Source organism: Protopterus annectens, chromosome 17.part0 (assembly GCF_019279795.1).
Source record: "Protopterus annectens isolate FY-2018-M chromosome 17.part0, PAN1.0, whole genome shotgun sequence".
Lineage (NCBI taxonomy): Eukaryota > Metazoa > Chordata > Ceratodontiformes > Protopteridae > Protopterus > Protopterus annectens.
In genome coordinates, this window is record NC_056751.1 from 34,633,065 (window position 1) to 34,650,343 (window position 17,279).

A 17,279-nucleotide genomic window follows, 5' to 3' on the forward strand; every position below is an offset into this window, starting at 1 on the left:
GGTGTTTCTATTCTATTTGTTTTGTTTCCCATTTCTCTATAAAACGTTTTGGGGTCATCAATGAATTGCTTATTTTGTACTTTTTCTTTATATTTGTTTGCATATCTTCTAAGTTTTTCTGCCTGTGCTGATATCTTCAGTTTATAATTTGCAATAGTGCATGACAGATCCTGGTCTGTTCTGATACTGTGTGTTGCCTGCATCATGTCTATCCTTCTAAGCATTTTTGTCGATCTGTTCCCTCTTCTATGCTCTTCTAACAGTGACACTTCTTGTCTTGATAGCTTTATAGTTTTTTCTATTCAATGCTTAAAAGATGGCATTTGATTTCTTCACTTCATTTACCTTATTGCTCTGTGTTTAGACCTTATCTGCTATTAATTTAGCTGCACAGTAATATATCCTATTTACTTCTGTTATGTCATATGGATTTCTATTAATAGTCTTGATTACTGCATTTATTCGTTTTATCAGACTTTTATCATTTTGGTTCTTATTGACTATCCATAATCTAGTTATTTCATCAGTCTTACTATGTCTATCCATCTCAATTAAATCAAGTAACTCTTCCCTTACATCATTATCTTCAAAGCTGAGGGAACATTCTTTGTTCTCTGTTTCCTACGGGTCTTCTACAGAAAGTTCCAGGATATCTTCCTGTTACATATTTGCTACATCCTGCATCACCTGTTGCTCTTTCATATGGGAACTCACTAGCCTATCACTTCACAACATTGACTGCATTAGAGTTGCCACTATTTCCTGCTCTTTCCCTTGATGTGCAACTACAGCTGAACTTTTTTACTGGTTTCCTGCTGAAGGATCCAGAGTATCTCCATGGGGCAAATGATCAGATGCTTCCCATTCCACCTGTTTCTCCTTAATTTGGGGACTCATTGTTCCAGTATGCTGTGATGTTTCCAAAGCTGGATTTTCTACACTAAATCCTTCACTTCGGAGGTAATCTTTAACTTCTGTTTCTATTTCTTTAACTTCTCCATTACAAATTCTCTTTTCTACTTCCCCCTTTGTTTTCTTTTTTATTTATTTTACATTTGTTAACCGGGAAAGTCCGACTGGATAAATATCCATTTTCAGCGGAGGCCCGGGGAGAAAAGCTCCAAGTAACAGATAAACATTTAAAATGCAGGTTACAGTGATATTTAGCAATTTAACAAAGATCAAAAGACAAAACAAAATAGGTTACATATTTAAGAAAAAGTTCAAAGTGCGAGCTATGGCTGTTCTGGCAGTCGGGGTTAGAAATTTCTTAATCCTATACATGGAGCCTATTTTTTTGTTTACTGTTTTAATGGTTTTGTCTATATCAGGAGTGTCCAACCCGCGGCCCTCAGAGCTCTTCCATGCGGCCCGCGACCCTTAAATTTAATTTCACTTTTTTTCCGTGTGTTTACACGTCCACGTAGTTTTGCTCTTCTGCGCATTCGCCAACTTTCTTTTTTTTACGTTTTTCCCATACCAGCGTCTTTCCGCTGGTATGCGCATGCGCGAAAACACCGTTCGGGCGATTTTTAAAAAGAAAAGCTGCAGGAAGGAGCGAGATCGTAGCGTAGACTACAACTAGAGAGGATTTATTATTTTTTAGTTTATTTCGTTGTGTACACACACTACACTACAACAAAGGTAAGTTACAAGATGTGTTGCTATATAGATTTAATTGCTGGTTTAAAAAGCAAAAGTGTATTAAAATTATTTTTTTTGGCCATCTTAATATTTCATGTTTCTGAACTACAGACTTTACTGTGAGCAACATTGAAATCAACTGTAAATAAAAATGCATTTGTTTCATAAACATTGCTTTACTAAATGTATATTTCTTGTGTCGATGATGAAAATGTCGTTGCTTTCTCGACAAGTTATTATGGATGCTTACATTTTGTAGTAGGGTAGGCATCTTCAAACCCATGTTTCCTCGTACTTTAGTAGCATTTTTTTTAGCTTGTACTACCCCCTTCTTCGTAAAATCCTGTCTCCTGAAACTGAACAGAGTATGAATGCACTGCCAGTTACCAGGTTCCTGACGGGACCTGGGTAGGACAACGAGATTAGTAAATCCCAGACTGTTTTACTGGCCTTTCAGGGAAGCAGTATAGCATGTCTGTTTCCCCTTTCCCATTCCCTGTGTTGCTGGTTGCTGTTGAATTTCTGATATGTTGAATAATTTAATTTCTTCCTTTAATCAAGGAAAGAAGAGCAATCTTAAGACTCAGTCCCAGTCTATTCATAAACATAGTGTTACAGGCAGCAGTTAAAACACTGCTCTATCAAGCTAATAATCCTGCACATTTTTCAGGGAACATTATTGCTTTTGTTTGTAGAATCCTCATTTTGATTACTAGACATCAAAACTGTAAGAAACTTGAAAGCATTGATGTTTTTATATAGTTTGTGTCTGGTAAATATAGCATAATTGTGTTTTACTAGAAATCTGAAAGGTGATTTAAAGTAAAACAAAAATATATGTTGCAAGTATAAAGAAATTAGATCTTCATTATTTTGTCAAGAAGTAGAAGATTTTAGAATTAGATGTTTTCTTCATCATATAAAATGTAGCTTCTAGACTAGAATTAGACTGTTAAAAAATGTTCTTTTTGGCAGACTTTTCAGTTAACTGTCATGTGTCTTTCTTCTGTTGTGTGGTTTTACACTGTGTCAAGGCTCAAAACAGTAAAATCTCTGCATGTTCTTTTTCTTATGCTTCCTGTCAGGGACTGCCTACTACACTGACAATGAAACATTTGTTTTATAAGCATCATAAAAGACTACAGTTGATGCAGAATCCATGCCTTACTTAGACATTACACACTGGATATGGCTTCCTAAGATAAGGGCAGATTTTTGCAGGCCTATGGTAAAGTGTGTGATTTCCTCATTGGCGTATATTATGTAGCATAGCTGTTAACATTGGCATTTCTTTTGTTATGTAAAGAGAAATATTCTGAATGTAAAATTTGCACACTGACTCTACTAGGGAAAGGCAGGGCCTGTGAACATATCACTGGCCATGTGAAGTTTACACTGTTTCATTATTATGTAGAACTGTGCATAGGGTTAGGTCGTTAGGATGTCTGAGGCCAGATATACATTAATTTTGGCTTAATATGCTGTCCTCCAGTTTTTGGCTGTGCATTTATATCTTATTTGACCATTGGCTGAGGAAAATGAAGAAGTGATGGTTTGCTGTCCATTTTATGGTGCTGGATTTTAATAACTAACAAGGCCCTGGCTTACTGTATGAGGTGGGAAGGCGGACTAATGCTGAAAACTATTTGAAAATTTGTTGTTAGAATATGACCTGGTAGTTGAATATTACACACATAATATTTGCTAATAACAACTTGAGGATCTAGTCTTAAAACAGATTACTTGTGTCAATCATTTTTTCAAAGTCCTGTCAATTTCCAATAGACTTAGGCTTTCTGTCACAATTTAGAGATCTACAAGTTCAAAGTTTTCATCCATCCAAGCCAGTATCATCCCCATGTTTTCCTGTTCCTCTGTTACTTTACTTTACCCCGTGTGTTTTACTGATTATCTGAATGCTTTCCCTTTTGCTTTTTGATTGTTTCAGGTAGTAATACATTTTGCCTGTATAACAGCAGTGTTAATTCAGCCCTCTGTAGCTTCCAGGCCACTACGTGTTTTACTTTGGAATTTAATCAATTTGACAGTTAAATCTTCCTTGAATCCTGACCATATCTCTCAACTGTCCAGATTTTTGCCTCATATTTTTTGTCTGTTCCTCATAACATTTGTGGTTTTCTGGCAAATACCTGGGATGATCTGAGGGTTGAAGTCACTAAATAATGACATACATTTGAGTTTCAGACTTCAAATCATTCAGAAAATGTATGTTAACACAAACGCTGTTACTCTGTCAACTTTCTAAGTTTATAATAGCAATATTTAAAAATCTGTCCCTATTTTGGGGCCTTTGTCCCCCCATTTTGTCAGGCTTTGTCCAGATTTCTTGCACTAAGTCTGTATGTACACCTTCATTGTTTGGAGGTTATGGGGGGATGATAAAAGGGGCTTAGCTTGTGATCACTGAAGGTGTTTGTATTGTACTCTCAGCCAGCCATACAGTGAACATTCAAAGATCATATCACAATTGTTTTATTTATTATTTTTTGTTAGCTTAGTTAGTCAGGGAGAGCAGGCAAGCATGTCAGCAGAGGAGTATGGCAAGCTGACAAGGAGCCAGTTGGCTGAAATGTGCCAGACTAAAGGACTTGTGTATGCTAACCTGACTAAAGCAGACATGATTGCAGCTTTAGGCACCGCTGCATCACAGAACAGCAACATCGAGGACAATCAGACTGGCTGTGGAGATGTAAAACTCTCAGAAAATGGACAGTTCAACCTTTCCACATGTCATAGGATTTAAAAATCCATCTGGAGCTAAAGAGACTTGAGTTGGAGGCCAAGGGTTTGGAAATAGTGTGTGCGTGTGTGTGAGAGTGTGAGTGTGTGTGTGAGTGTGTGTGAGTGTGAGTGTGTGTGTGAGTGTGTGAGTGTGTGTGTGTGAGTGTGAGTGTGTGAGTGTGAGTGTGTGAGTGTGTGTGTGTGAGTGTGTGTGTGTGAGTGTGTGCGTGTGAGTGTGTATTTATTAATTTATTTACTGTTCAAACTAACCTACAATACAGCCACATGAGTCCGTATAAACCTTTTTTTTTTTTTTGGTCCTCACCTGCCGTTTGCCCCCAGACCATTTCTGTTGACTCAATGCGGCCCTTGCAACTGAAAAGGTTGGACACCCCTGGTCTATATGGGCATTGTAGTTTAGATTGTTATCAATGATTATACCTAGCAGTTTAGTGCATGGTTCTGGAGAAATTATGGTGCCATTATGAGAAGAGACTGAAAATATTGGTGGTGTTAGCTTATGGGTGGGGGAGAAAAGTAGAAGTTTGGTTTTGTTTGGGTTCAATAAGAGCTGACGATTATTAAGCCAGTTCTTTACTTTGTTGAAGGTGGTTTGGGATAGGGATTGTAATTAATTTCAATAAAAGATCCTTTTAAGAAGGAATCCTGGTTTCTGACCTCTATTTGGACACTCCTTGCAAGTCTTTATTTTTGGTTTTGGTTGTCGTTTGACTTGCTTCCATCTTTCGGATTGTAATTCTGTGGGAGTTGCAGCAGTGCAGATTAGTGTAGAGTCATCTGCATATTGTATAGAAGTAGCATGAGGAATAACTTTGGGCAAGTCATTGATGAAAATAGAGAAAAGGAGGGGACCCAGAATAGAACCTTGGGGTACTCCTAGGATGACAGGTAAAAGGGGAGATAGATGCTCTTTCCACAGGACTGCTTGTTGTCTACTGTGCAGGTAAGAGTGGAGCCAGTTGATTTCTGTGTTTTCTATGGACAGAGATTTGAGAGAGTCTAAGAGCAGGCTGGGGTTTACCATATTGAATGCTTTTGGCAAATCAAGGAAGAGGGCAGAGGAAAGCAAGTTTTGATTGTGGTTGTGATTTATTGTGTGGGAGAAGGAGAGAAGGGCAGTGGTAGTACTGTGGGCTGGTCTGAAACCATGCTGGGATGAGGCTAGGAGATCATTGTGGGTGAGGTAGTTTAAAAGTTGCTTTTGTATGCATCTCTCCATTATTTTGACTAGTGGAGATAGGAATTCCATAACTTCAGCTTCTATTTGTTTAAATTTCAATATACTCATCTTCTGTTCTACATCCCTACTTTGTGATCTTATTTTTTTGTATTGTGAAATTTTCCATATCAGAATGTCTTTGCCTGTATTTCTCTTCAAATATCTTTGGTGCTGCAATTTCTGTATTGATTAGCTTTTCCTTTGCATAAATATTGCAACATATTAACTCTCTTTTTCTTTCCCATGTCCATGTTTTTTCTTCAGATGTCTCCTGCTCCACCTGTTTGTCCTTACTTTGGGGGGTCATTTTTCCATCATGATGTGACATAACCTGTATTAGAATTAGACTTTCTACACTAAATCCTTCACTTTGTAAGAATTCCATAACTTCAGCTTCTATTTGTTTAAATTTCACTATACTCATCTTCTCTTCTACATCCCTACTTTGTAATCTTATTTGTGTGTATTGTGACATTTTCCATATCTGAGTGCCTTTGCCTGTATTTCTCTTCAAATATCTTTGGAGCTGCTTTTTTGTATTTACTAGCTTGGGTTTCTCCTTTACATAAATATTGCACCATATCAGATCTTTCTTTCCCATGTCCATGTTTCTTTTTTTTATACCTTTCAAAAATCTCTTGGTTTTGTTCTTTATATTTTTGGACTTGCTCTGTCATTTCTTTTTCTAACTGGTACAAAGTTTTTTGGTCTATACAGTTTTTTTATGGATATGTTGCATTAATGAATACAAATGTGCATTTGAAGCTTTTGAAAATGTTCTTGGGTAAGTATTTTCCTTTCCTCTAATTTCTCTCTTAATATTTTTGAATACCTTCTATCTGGAAATTTTGGGCTTCTTGCATAATAATCCTTATCCTCAACAGTCCACTCTATCATCTTTAGGGCTATTTTTGGCCTGTCAATTTTTGTAGTTTTTGTGGATTACTATTTCCTTCTACAATAGGTGGTCGTCTTCCCCTGAGCCTGACATAACCCCATTGTAGGAATGTTTCCTTGCCTTGAGGATTCTACACTGTCATTTTTTCCAGTCCTGGCACCAGTGCACATACCAGGATTGAACACTTTATATCCTGGGACTTTAGTTCTTTTTTTTTATTTGTTTACCTACTTCTGTCCATGACACATGCTGTGATGCCACTGCACTGGCCTAGTAATTGAGGAGCATCAGTCCTTACCACTGGCAACAGTGTGGGATGTACACACTGGAAGGATTTCAAGTACACACACAATAAAGTGCAAGTTCCCTTAAGAGCACGCAGGAACCACAGTCAGTCTGGGGCTGGTTTCTCCCTCTTTCTCCAGATCCCAATAAGACTCCCCACTGGCACAGCTACAGGGTTAAGATCTCAGCTGAGTGGCCAAGCCAAAACCTCCAGCACCCTCTCTGTCCAACTAGTGCTTTATGTCCCTGCCCAAGTAGCTGACACACACACACACACACACACACACACACACACACACACACACAGACACACACACACACAGACACACTTTGAGGTTTGATGTATATACAAGCATACACACCTGAGGGAGGCTGGCACAGGTTTACAGGCTGTGCCCCTTCTGCCCAGACTATAAGGTAGTTCCAGCTGCCACCAGCCACTAGTTATCAACTACTTAAGGCCCTTAACAAAGGGTGTCCAATCTTACTGTGTAATGTTATGATTAATCCAAATGGTAGTGTGACCAAGAGCAAATTCTATTTAAGAGTGGTGTGAATAGTGTCATCAGACAGATATGCAAGTACTCTAACAGCGTAAATATGCCTCACAAATAGCCCACAAAGATAGGTTTAAATATATTTAATAATAAATAATAAAAGAACAAGACAATACTCTGTAAATCAACACAGTTACTTCAGAGTTCAAAATCACAGGAAGTATTTAAAACAACAATTCAGGACAGTCTCAAATAAATATAGAAAACATCTAAACTAATCTTTACTATATTCCTAACTATATATAAAAGAGTGACTATGCCCTAGAAACTTACTTACAGAGCAAGGCAAGTGCAGATAGTGATGATGAGTGGATGTTTCCAGGTCAAACACAAAACGCAAAATACCCAGTCTCTCTCTGAGAGAGTTCTTAAATTAGTATCAAATGTTACTGCTGGATTAGCTTGGATGAGATCTCTTTTTGTCACCTGACTTCAGTTCCCAAGCTAAACAGAAACTAATAGAATATAACATTTATGTATGAAAAATACATATCTCTCAGATGTTTGCAGATCTTGGAGGTCATAAAACAATAAAACACTTTACATTTTAAACCTAGTAATTACTTCTCTTTCAAGACAATACAAAAACGTATAGCTCTAGACATTGTGTCTGCTACACTGAAACTGAGAGAGAACTTTTATAGTACCCTCATAAAGGAATTAAATTTCAACTTATTTCTTGACGTTTTGCAGGTTAACCCTTTAAGTTTCGGCTTCTACTACCAAAACATACATTTTGCACAGGTATATAGTCTATATGCATTTCTGTTCTTAGTCACCTAGGCAAATAGCTGGCCTGGCATATTGCCCTATATCACACGCCTCCTCCCAAAAAAACACTCAAGCTAGTTTTTAAAGTGACCCTTGAGAAAAGTTGCTTGAAAGGGTTGAGCCTATCTGGTAATACCTTACCTCATTTCCTGTCTTGAGAGCCAATCTGCATTGGCATTGCTAACCCCACTGCAGTGCTGCAGTGTCATATTATATGCTTGCAACCCTAGGCTCCACCTTAGTAACTTGGCATTTTGCTGGCTGGCTCGATGTAGCCATGTTAAGGGATTGCGGTCTGTAACTACAATACATTTCCTTCCATACAGATAAGGCTGAAGTTTCTACGGTGCCCACACTATGGCTAAACATTCCTTTTCTACAGCTGCATAGCATTCCTCCCTGGGTTGGAGCCTATGACTGAGATATACCACTGGGTGGTCTTCTCCCTCTGAGGAAACCTGGCTAAGTATAGCCCCTACCCCATGGTTTGAAGCATCCACCTGCACAACAAATTATTTGCTGTAATCTGGACTAATACAGGAGGTTCTCTCAAAGCTCGTTTAAGCTTCTGGAATGTCTGCTCACATGCTGGGATCCATGCTACCTTACCTAGCTTGGTTTTCCTGGTCATGTCTGTGAGGAGAGCAGCTATGGTACTATAACTGGGGAAAAACTTCATGTAGTACCCCACTGTCCCTATAAATGCCCTCACCTGTTTTTTTTGGTAACAGGGGCAGACCATGCCTGAATGGCTTCCACTTTGGCAGGTTCTGGCCTGATTGTACCATTCCCCACTATATGTCCCAGGTAGGAGACCTCTCCCATACCCAACTGACATTTGCTGGGCTTAATGGCCAGCCCTGCCTCTGTAGTCTGCCCAGCACCTTTCTGACATGCTGAAGGTGCTCTTGCCAGGAATGGCTATTGATGGCAATATCATCTAGGTAAACAAAGGCAAAATCTCCTGCTAGGATATGATCTATTGGGTTTATGTTAAATAAACGAACGCTTACAGTATGTTTTGCCTTTTTTTTATTATGTGTATGTACCTTCTGTTAGTTGGATTTGTGTCCTGTAGCACTTGGGAGGGGTAGGTGGCCAAACAAAACATTTCAAGATTGTGTTTTTCTACATTTGGAGCGGTCAGTTAAATAAACATTCGCTTAAAACTGTTCGAGTATATTGTACTCGACATTTTAAGCATTTGTTTATTTAACAGACCCGATCTACCAACCTCTGGAAAGTCACTGAAGCATTTTTCATCCCAAAGGGCATCTTCCTGAACTCATTCAAGCCAAAAGGAGTCACAAAGGCTTACCTCTTTCTAGCACTAGGAGTCAAGGGTACCTGCCAGTAACCCTTGGTAAGATCAATAGTGCTAAGAGACTTAGCCCCACCCAGCTGCTCTAGGGCTTCATCTGTCCTAGGCATGGGGTAAGCATCTGACTCTGTGTGACTATTTAATTTCCTGCAGGCCACACAGAACCTGATGCTGCCATCCTTCTTTGGTAGTAGCACCACTGGGGAGGCCCAGGGACTGCTGGACTCCTGAATTACCCCTAGTTCCAGCATTTCCTCTCTCATAGTCTGTTTGACTCCCTCAAGAACCCTATAATGGGCCTGGTTAACAGGCCTTTGGATCCTGTATCCACATGGTGCTGCACTGGGTGGGTGTAGCCTGGTTTCCTAGTGAACATGTCCCCAAAATACTGTAACACTGTTTGGATTCCTTGAACCTGGGTAGGGGATACCTGCTGGGACACTGCTACCCCTTCCACTGAGGTATCAGTCTAAGCCTCACTGAGGTGATCACTCACCAGATCCCCTCAGACTCTTCCTGCCATCCACTGCTAATACTCAGCATAATGGCCTGCCTGTCATGGTAAGGCTTCATCATGTTAACATGGTACAATTTGTGCCCCTGCCTCCTGCCTAGCAACCTACCATGTAGTTAACATGACTAACCTTCCTTACCACCTTGTAGGGTCCCTCCCAAGCTGCCTGCAGCTTGTTGTGTCTGACAGGAATGAAAAACATTACCTGCTGCTCTACAGTATACTCTCTAGCTCGAGCATGCCTGTCATACCAGACCTTTTTCTGCTGATGGGCTTCTACCAGGTTCTCCTGTGCCAAGCCCATGAGTTCCCTGAGCCTTGCCCTGAGGTTTAGGACATATGCCACAACAGACTCCTTGTGGGATTCACACTCACCCTCCCACTCATCTTGAATCAAATCTAGATGTCCCCTCACCCTATGCCCATACAGCAACTCAAAGGGTGAAAAAACTGTGGATTCCTGGGAAACATCTCTGTAAGCAAGCAATAGATGGGGCAAATATTTGTCCCACTCCCTCTTGAACTGATCTGCAAATGCCCGTAGCATTGTCTTGAGTATAGAGTTTAACCTCCCAACAAGACCATTAGTCTGGGGATGGTAGGGGGTAGTCTTTAGGTGCTTCACCCCACAGTGCTTCCACAGACAAGCCAGCAGGTCTGACATGAAATTGGCACCTCTGTCAGTCAGTATTTCTTTTGGGAAACCTACCCTGATGAAAATTTCTAACAAAGCATTTGCCACCTTTTCTGCCTTGATAGAGGACAGTGGCACCACTTCAGGGTATCTGGTAGCATAATCTACTACCACTAGGATATACTTTTTCATGTTTTTGTTTGTGGAACTTGGGGTACTCAGAGGCCCCACAATATCCATAGCTACCCTCTGAAATGGCTCCTCGATCACAGGCAAAGGCATCAAAGGAGCTTTCACCTTGTCTCCTGCCTTGCCTACCTTTTGGCACTGCTCACAGGTCCTACAATTCCCTGTTACATCTCTGGAAACGCCAGGCCAATAAAAGTTCTGCATATTATCTCTCTTTTTACGTTTTATGCCCATATGACCTGCAAAGGGAATATCATGGGCTAAGGCAATACAAAAACTTCTAGCTCTAGTCATTGTGTCTGCTACACTGAAACTGAGAGAGATCTTTTATAGCACCCTCATAAAGCAATTCAGTTTCAACTTATTTTCTTGAGGTTTTGCAAGTTAACCCTTTATGTTCCAGTTTCTGCTATTAAAACATACATTTGCACAGGTATATAGTTTATATGCATTTATGTTCTAAGTCAGCAGGGCGTGCTGTGGTTACATTTTAGCTCAGTACATAATATGCAGTTCTATATAAATCATATCAATATTCACAAATGACAGAATTATGTGAAAAATTCCAGATAGCGGGGCTGGCAATATTTCCCTATATCACACATGCTATATAAAATAATGTCTATGTATCAGTGTAGTCTTAGTGAGATTTTGTAAAAACAGGGTCCACTTCATGAAGGTATTCACTAAGACGTGAGGATGAATTCAGTCCCAGCAATGCTGCTCTGCTTTGCTCACTGATTTTATTATCTTTCCATTCATACCCCTTAATATAGTCCTTTTTGGGAATAGGTATATGTGTAACCACAAGAAAACACTTTAAACATCAAGGCATGCTTTTCATCAACATCTGTTGACTGATTAATGGCATTAGGCAGAGACATGCAACTCGCAAAGGTAAACATAACACAATTTATTTATTTCTCACTGGTCACAAGATTTTAACTCACTGCAGAGCTGTAACAAGGCAGTTTGTTAGCCTGGAAAACACACCTATGTGCCCCAACCCACTGTCTATTAATTAATTGTATGATTGCTGACAACTTGTAAACTATATGACAAGTTTTTTTTAAGGTTGCAACATATTAGTTTAATATTTCCTTCATACCTTTGAAAGAAAAGAACTGTTAGACAGTTCACAAGCTATCATTAAAAACAATTGCAATTGATTTTAGTGACGGCTTGTGAACTATTAAATAGTTCCTTTCATTTTTTTTAAGTTGCATATGTCTATTTCCCCCTACAAAATGATGCCCAGAGTAACTGTCTCCTATGCCCCATCCTTTCTACAGCTGACTTCAGAATAGTGAGGCTATAGCAGCATATGTTTCTTACTGCTGGACAACTGTTTTATTAAATGTTTTACATATTCCTGCTTTATCAATTGCTAATGTTGCCTTGCATGGATATTAGATGGATTTTCAAAATTCATCAGTATACTTTACATATAGCCGGTGGAGGTGGAAACGGCATATTGCAATTTACATAGAAGTGTTTAATGGGGGTGCTAGAGAATTATAAGGTCACATGACCACCTCTGCATGCCATTCAGCTCCTGCATTTCTGGGACAAGAGTTGTAAACTCATTCTCAGTTCAAATATCCATCCCGTGAAGCTGTAAAAGATCCATTAGGGTAGGGTCTTTGATGGCACATAATGTGTGATATAGATCTCTACAAAGGAGTCTAAGAGACCAAATATAGATATAAGACTTCTAGTCTGTCTTGGTCTCTAAAGGTTTTAAGGCCAATGATCTTTTTTCATTAGGAAGTTTTGAGACCTTCCTAGCTGCATAAGTGATTGTTCACAGCCACTTTGCATGGTTTTGGGGAGGTTCTCCACTTTCCAATGCTATCTGCAATGGATGTGGTATAACTTTAGCAATGTTGTTCTACAAAAATATCTTTTTAATCTAATCCATTTGGATACATAGCATTGCCATGTTTTGACTGGGTATGATCATGGACAGAATTTCTGAAGGATCACATTAAGAGTTTACATAATGCAAGTAATAAACAGACACATTGGTGTACAGTCTAGCATTCAGAAACATATTATATCCATTTCTTCAAAAAGAAAGAACAAGTGTGCAACAGTTTTGATTTAGCCATTATCATAATACATCTACTGACATGTATCCAATGGGAACCATATGAAATCTCAGGACCTGTTTTTGCCGAGTCCCAAGATGTGGAAAAAGACTGCCGTTTCCTGAAATGTTCCCTCTCCTCCAAGGTATGGTGATCTCAGTGTTGGTATATACAACTTTAGGGTGTGCTTGCCCCCTGCAAAAAACAAGTTTAAATGAGAAGACTGATATTTGATATTCACTCTCCTGTAGTTTCATTGTTTTTCTGTATCTTGGGACTATGCAATATGAGTCCTGAGATTTCAGTAGGGAGCCATATCAAACAATGATATTGTTTCACTTCATTTCTCACATTTAGCCATTACTCTGATCTTTTTAAATACAAATATTTTCATACTGAAACGTGCTGATGGGCTTAAAACAATACATTTAGAAACATTTATGATCAATTAATCACTTGTGGACAGTCACTGTATCTGGATGGCCTTCTTAAAGGTTTTCCAAATCTCATATCTTTAGGGATGGGGCACACATATCAGTGGTATTTGAAGACAGACTCAATTTTTCATCTTGTGATGACTGCAATGACAGCTCTGGGGGATGCTGTCTCAAAGTTTCTTAGATATTTCTTTGGCAGCCTCTCCTGATACTGCTAAATTGATTGGTACACATACAGCTTCTTTGTCTCTGACAATTACTATGACATTCATTATGTCCCTCACAGTAACTTTGAGACTCACTTCTCATCTTGCTTGGGAATCTACTGTTTCTTTTTAGTATTTTACCATCTGAAGATTTCACAACAAAGGATCCTGGCTGCTCATGTTTTCAAAAAAAAAAAATTGCTAAACGTTTCTTGTGACAACTCTGCTGAATTCTCATCTCATCTCCCTCTTCTAAATCAGAAACATTTCTAGTATTTATGCTATAACAATTTTTTTTTTGCCTTGAATGATTCTATTTTCATCTTTTTTGTATCTGGTTATTATCCTCAGGAGACTAAAAGGAAACAGTCCCTGGAAATGTGCTCTGCAGTCTATGAACCTTTAACAGCTGAGCAGATAACAGACCAACATATTGCAGTGGAGCATTAAAAGTAACTGATGATCATTTTCACTGTTCTACTTGCCTACATGACTTGGCATACCTTGGATATGTAATATACTACGAGATGGAATATTCTGGAAATCCCTTTTCTCTGAAAAACACAAACTTAGTACTAGTATGACGTCTACTACTGACATGGTAGTATCTGGAATCCAGTGCATTGCCAATATTATTTTCAATGCACTGATTGCACCTTAAGATGAAGTAGTACTTACGTTCATTACTTTTAGAAACTTCAAATAGCAATCCAGACACATATTTAATTAATATAATATAATGTGTTTATAGTATTTATACTGGAAAAGATCTCGGCCTAACTTTGCCAATAGTCTTCCTGGAAATGAAATTTCTTCTCACAGATGACTGTCTTGAAAAGTATAACATAAAACACAGTTTGAGCTACTTTTTGCATGGGCAATCTCAGCCAAAATATCACATCATGTACTCTCTCTTTACATTTGACTGTTCCCAAATGAGACTCTTGCATTCTCTCCAACATTTCTTTTGCTCATATCATATGGAATTAGGTGTGTTGGCACTGAACAACAAGCCTTATAAACAACTACTAGCTCCATTACATAAACAGAAAGGTTGGATTTATTTCTGAATGGCACTGATCAACTTCTTATGGCAATTCCTTTTAGCAGTTCAAGTTCTGGATCTTTGTCAGTACATCTCTGAAACTCTTCAAATCTGTTTTTTGTCACAAATGATTACAGTATTACTCTGTTAACTTCAGATTCATTGACAAGCACATCCTCTTTCTGCTTCTGTAAGTATGTTACTTGATTCAGCATATCCGCTGTATAAACCTGACATGTTGGCTTATAATTCATTCTCAAGTCATATTCTAGCAGCAATCTCTACAACCTTGGTGATACCTTGTACAGTAACTTGTTAAGTGTGCTTGGCAATGCTTATGGCCGTAACTATCTCAAACTTGTTTTCCACAAATACATAAATTAAACTTCTCACAGTCTACCCACTTGCAAGTGTTGCGTGTGCCTTCCATGGAAGGTTGGGTGCTGGGCTGGCAACTCGAAACCGTAAAACTCCACTGCCAATCATGAGCGGACAGGTGATCCGCTGTGGTGACCCCTAACCGGGAAAAGCTGAAAGAAGAAGAACAGTCTATCCACTTGCAAGTAGCTTCTTTTCAGTTCAACCATATATTTTCTAGCAGTCACTAGATGTTCTTGAAGTACATGCTACTAGCTTTTATTTTGGCAAACTCACTCCACCAATACCATTCTGTTTAAAGATTGTATTTTATATTTTGAATCTTTAAATGTTAATTTATTCAGTGATATTCTCAGAATCTTTTATTTGCTGTATATATTCTGTACTCAGATTTACTCCTATTTTATTCTAGTGATAAAGCTATGCTGATTTTTTGTTTTGTAAATAATGTAGAGTTATGGTTTGTTGTTAACACCATTTTTGCTATATACTTAATTTATCTTTAATAATTGTTACAAAATTATTTAATTGACCAGTAAATTTTACATATTTAAAGAAATCAAAATACTTCAACAAAATAATTTGTAATATAATGTCAAAATGCTTCAGTATAGGTGTTTTGATTTCCACACTCTGTTCTTGCTCCTTACTTTAATACCATGCCATATCTTGTTCTAATAATTTCTTCAGTGGCAGGCTTACATTAGACAGGTTCACAGTAATCTGCAAAATACACTGCAGCCTGTCCAAAAATCTCAAAAGTGCTTAATTATCTTTTAGTGGATGGAAAGGTACCACCACATGACCATTTCCACATCTGATTTCAAACCACCTGAAGTTAAAACGTGACAAGTGTATCTTGAGTATATGTCTCTGACATTACATGTATTTTTGGTTAGCTTGAAATTATATTTTCTCAGTCTATTTAATGAATAAATCAGTCGCTTGTGTTCTTCTCTGATAGCACCCAAACCAGTATATCACCAATAATAATAAAAACACCATTAAAACCTTCAATCATCTCTGAAACAATTCAGGTACTAATGAAATACCAAACTGAAACATCAGAAATATGTTTCTCCAACAAGCATATTAACATGTAATATCTGGAACTTCCCTTATCTAGTTTTACCTGCTCAAATTTCTAATTGACATCAGCTACAGCAAAACGATTCTGGAGCATGAAACAGATAAGATGCCCTCTTTATTAAATTATTCAGAGGTTTCAGCTGTATGCACATGCAAATTTCCAGGTTTCACCACTGTAACCATATTATATACCCAGCAAATAAGCTCAATGTGTTTCTTCATTAATCTCAGTACTCTCCATTACATTCAGCTCCCTTTTATTTTTACTTTTCAATGCTATTGAAATGTTCCTGAAAGCAAACTTGACTGGTAAAATAGAATCTACCCAATGAGATTGGGGGGGGGGGTTGCAAATAAATCTTAACAGTCATGAATCATAATTACACCATGCAGAATTTAACAGAAACAGTGTTTCATGCTTTACATGACTCATTTTTATTTTGTTCTTGCCAATTATGTTTTGCTTTCACGTGCAATTCTATGTACTTCTAACTCTTCTCTTGTTGTTTTTACTTGGTTTAAAGCAATTTCACTTGCTCTGTACAAAGCAGTAGATGTATGCAATGTTAAATCTGCTTGTCATAAGAGTCTTCCTCTGCTGATCATTTTGTACACCAAACACAACACAATTTTATCTCATAATAATGAATCATGCAACTCAGCAAATTTGTAGTCCTTAGCTCAGTTCTTTAAGTCAATAATATAAGCATTATACCTTCTATGGCATGCCCTGCATTCATGAAGAATAAATGGAGAATGTACAGCAAATATTTCTTCCTCTCACTTTTGTCTCATAAGACCTGTGTCACTCCTCTCCTTCTCAACACTCACAAATATCATACACTAATATTTCTTACAGTGCAGCATATAGAAACATGTCACAATTAAATTTCTCAGGCTTTTTGGCCATTCTACTAACAGGCAAGAATAACTTCTCAATTCACAATTTCAAGTTTTCAGACAAACTGCTTTGAAGAAAGAGAAATCCTGTAGTGTGCAGCTACTTTGTACCTCAAAAGAATAAATAAATCCATCCCGTTTCAATTCTGACAACAGTGACTTACTGCTGAAATTATGCAAAATATTTTTTAATCGTGAAATAAATGAGATGGACACAGAATGTTATGCTGCAGCTCTTTTGCCTTATATTTCAGACTATTTAACAGTATATGGAGATCAGACCACATGACCTTACATCCTGCAATTTACATATTTTATCAATTACTGCTCTCTGTCTCC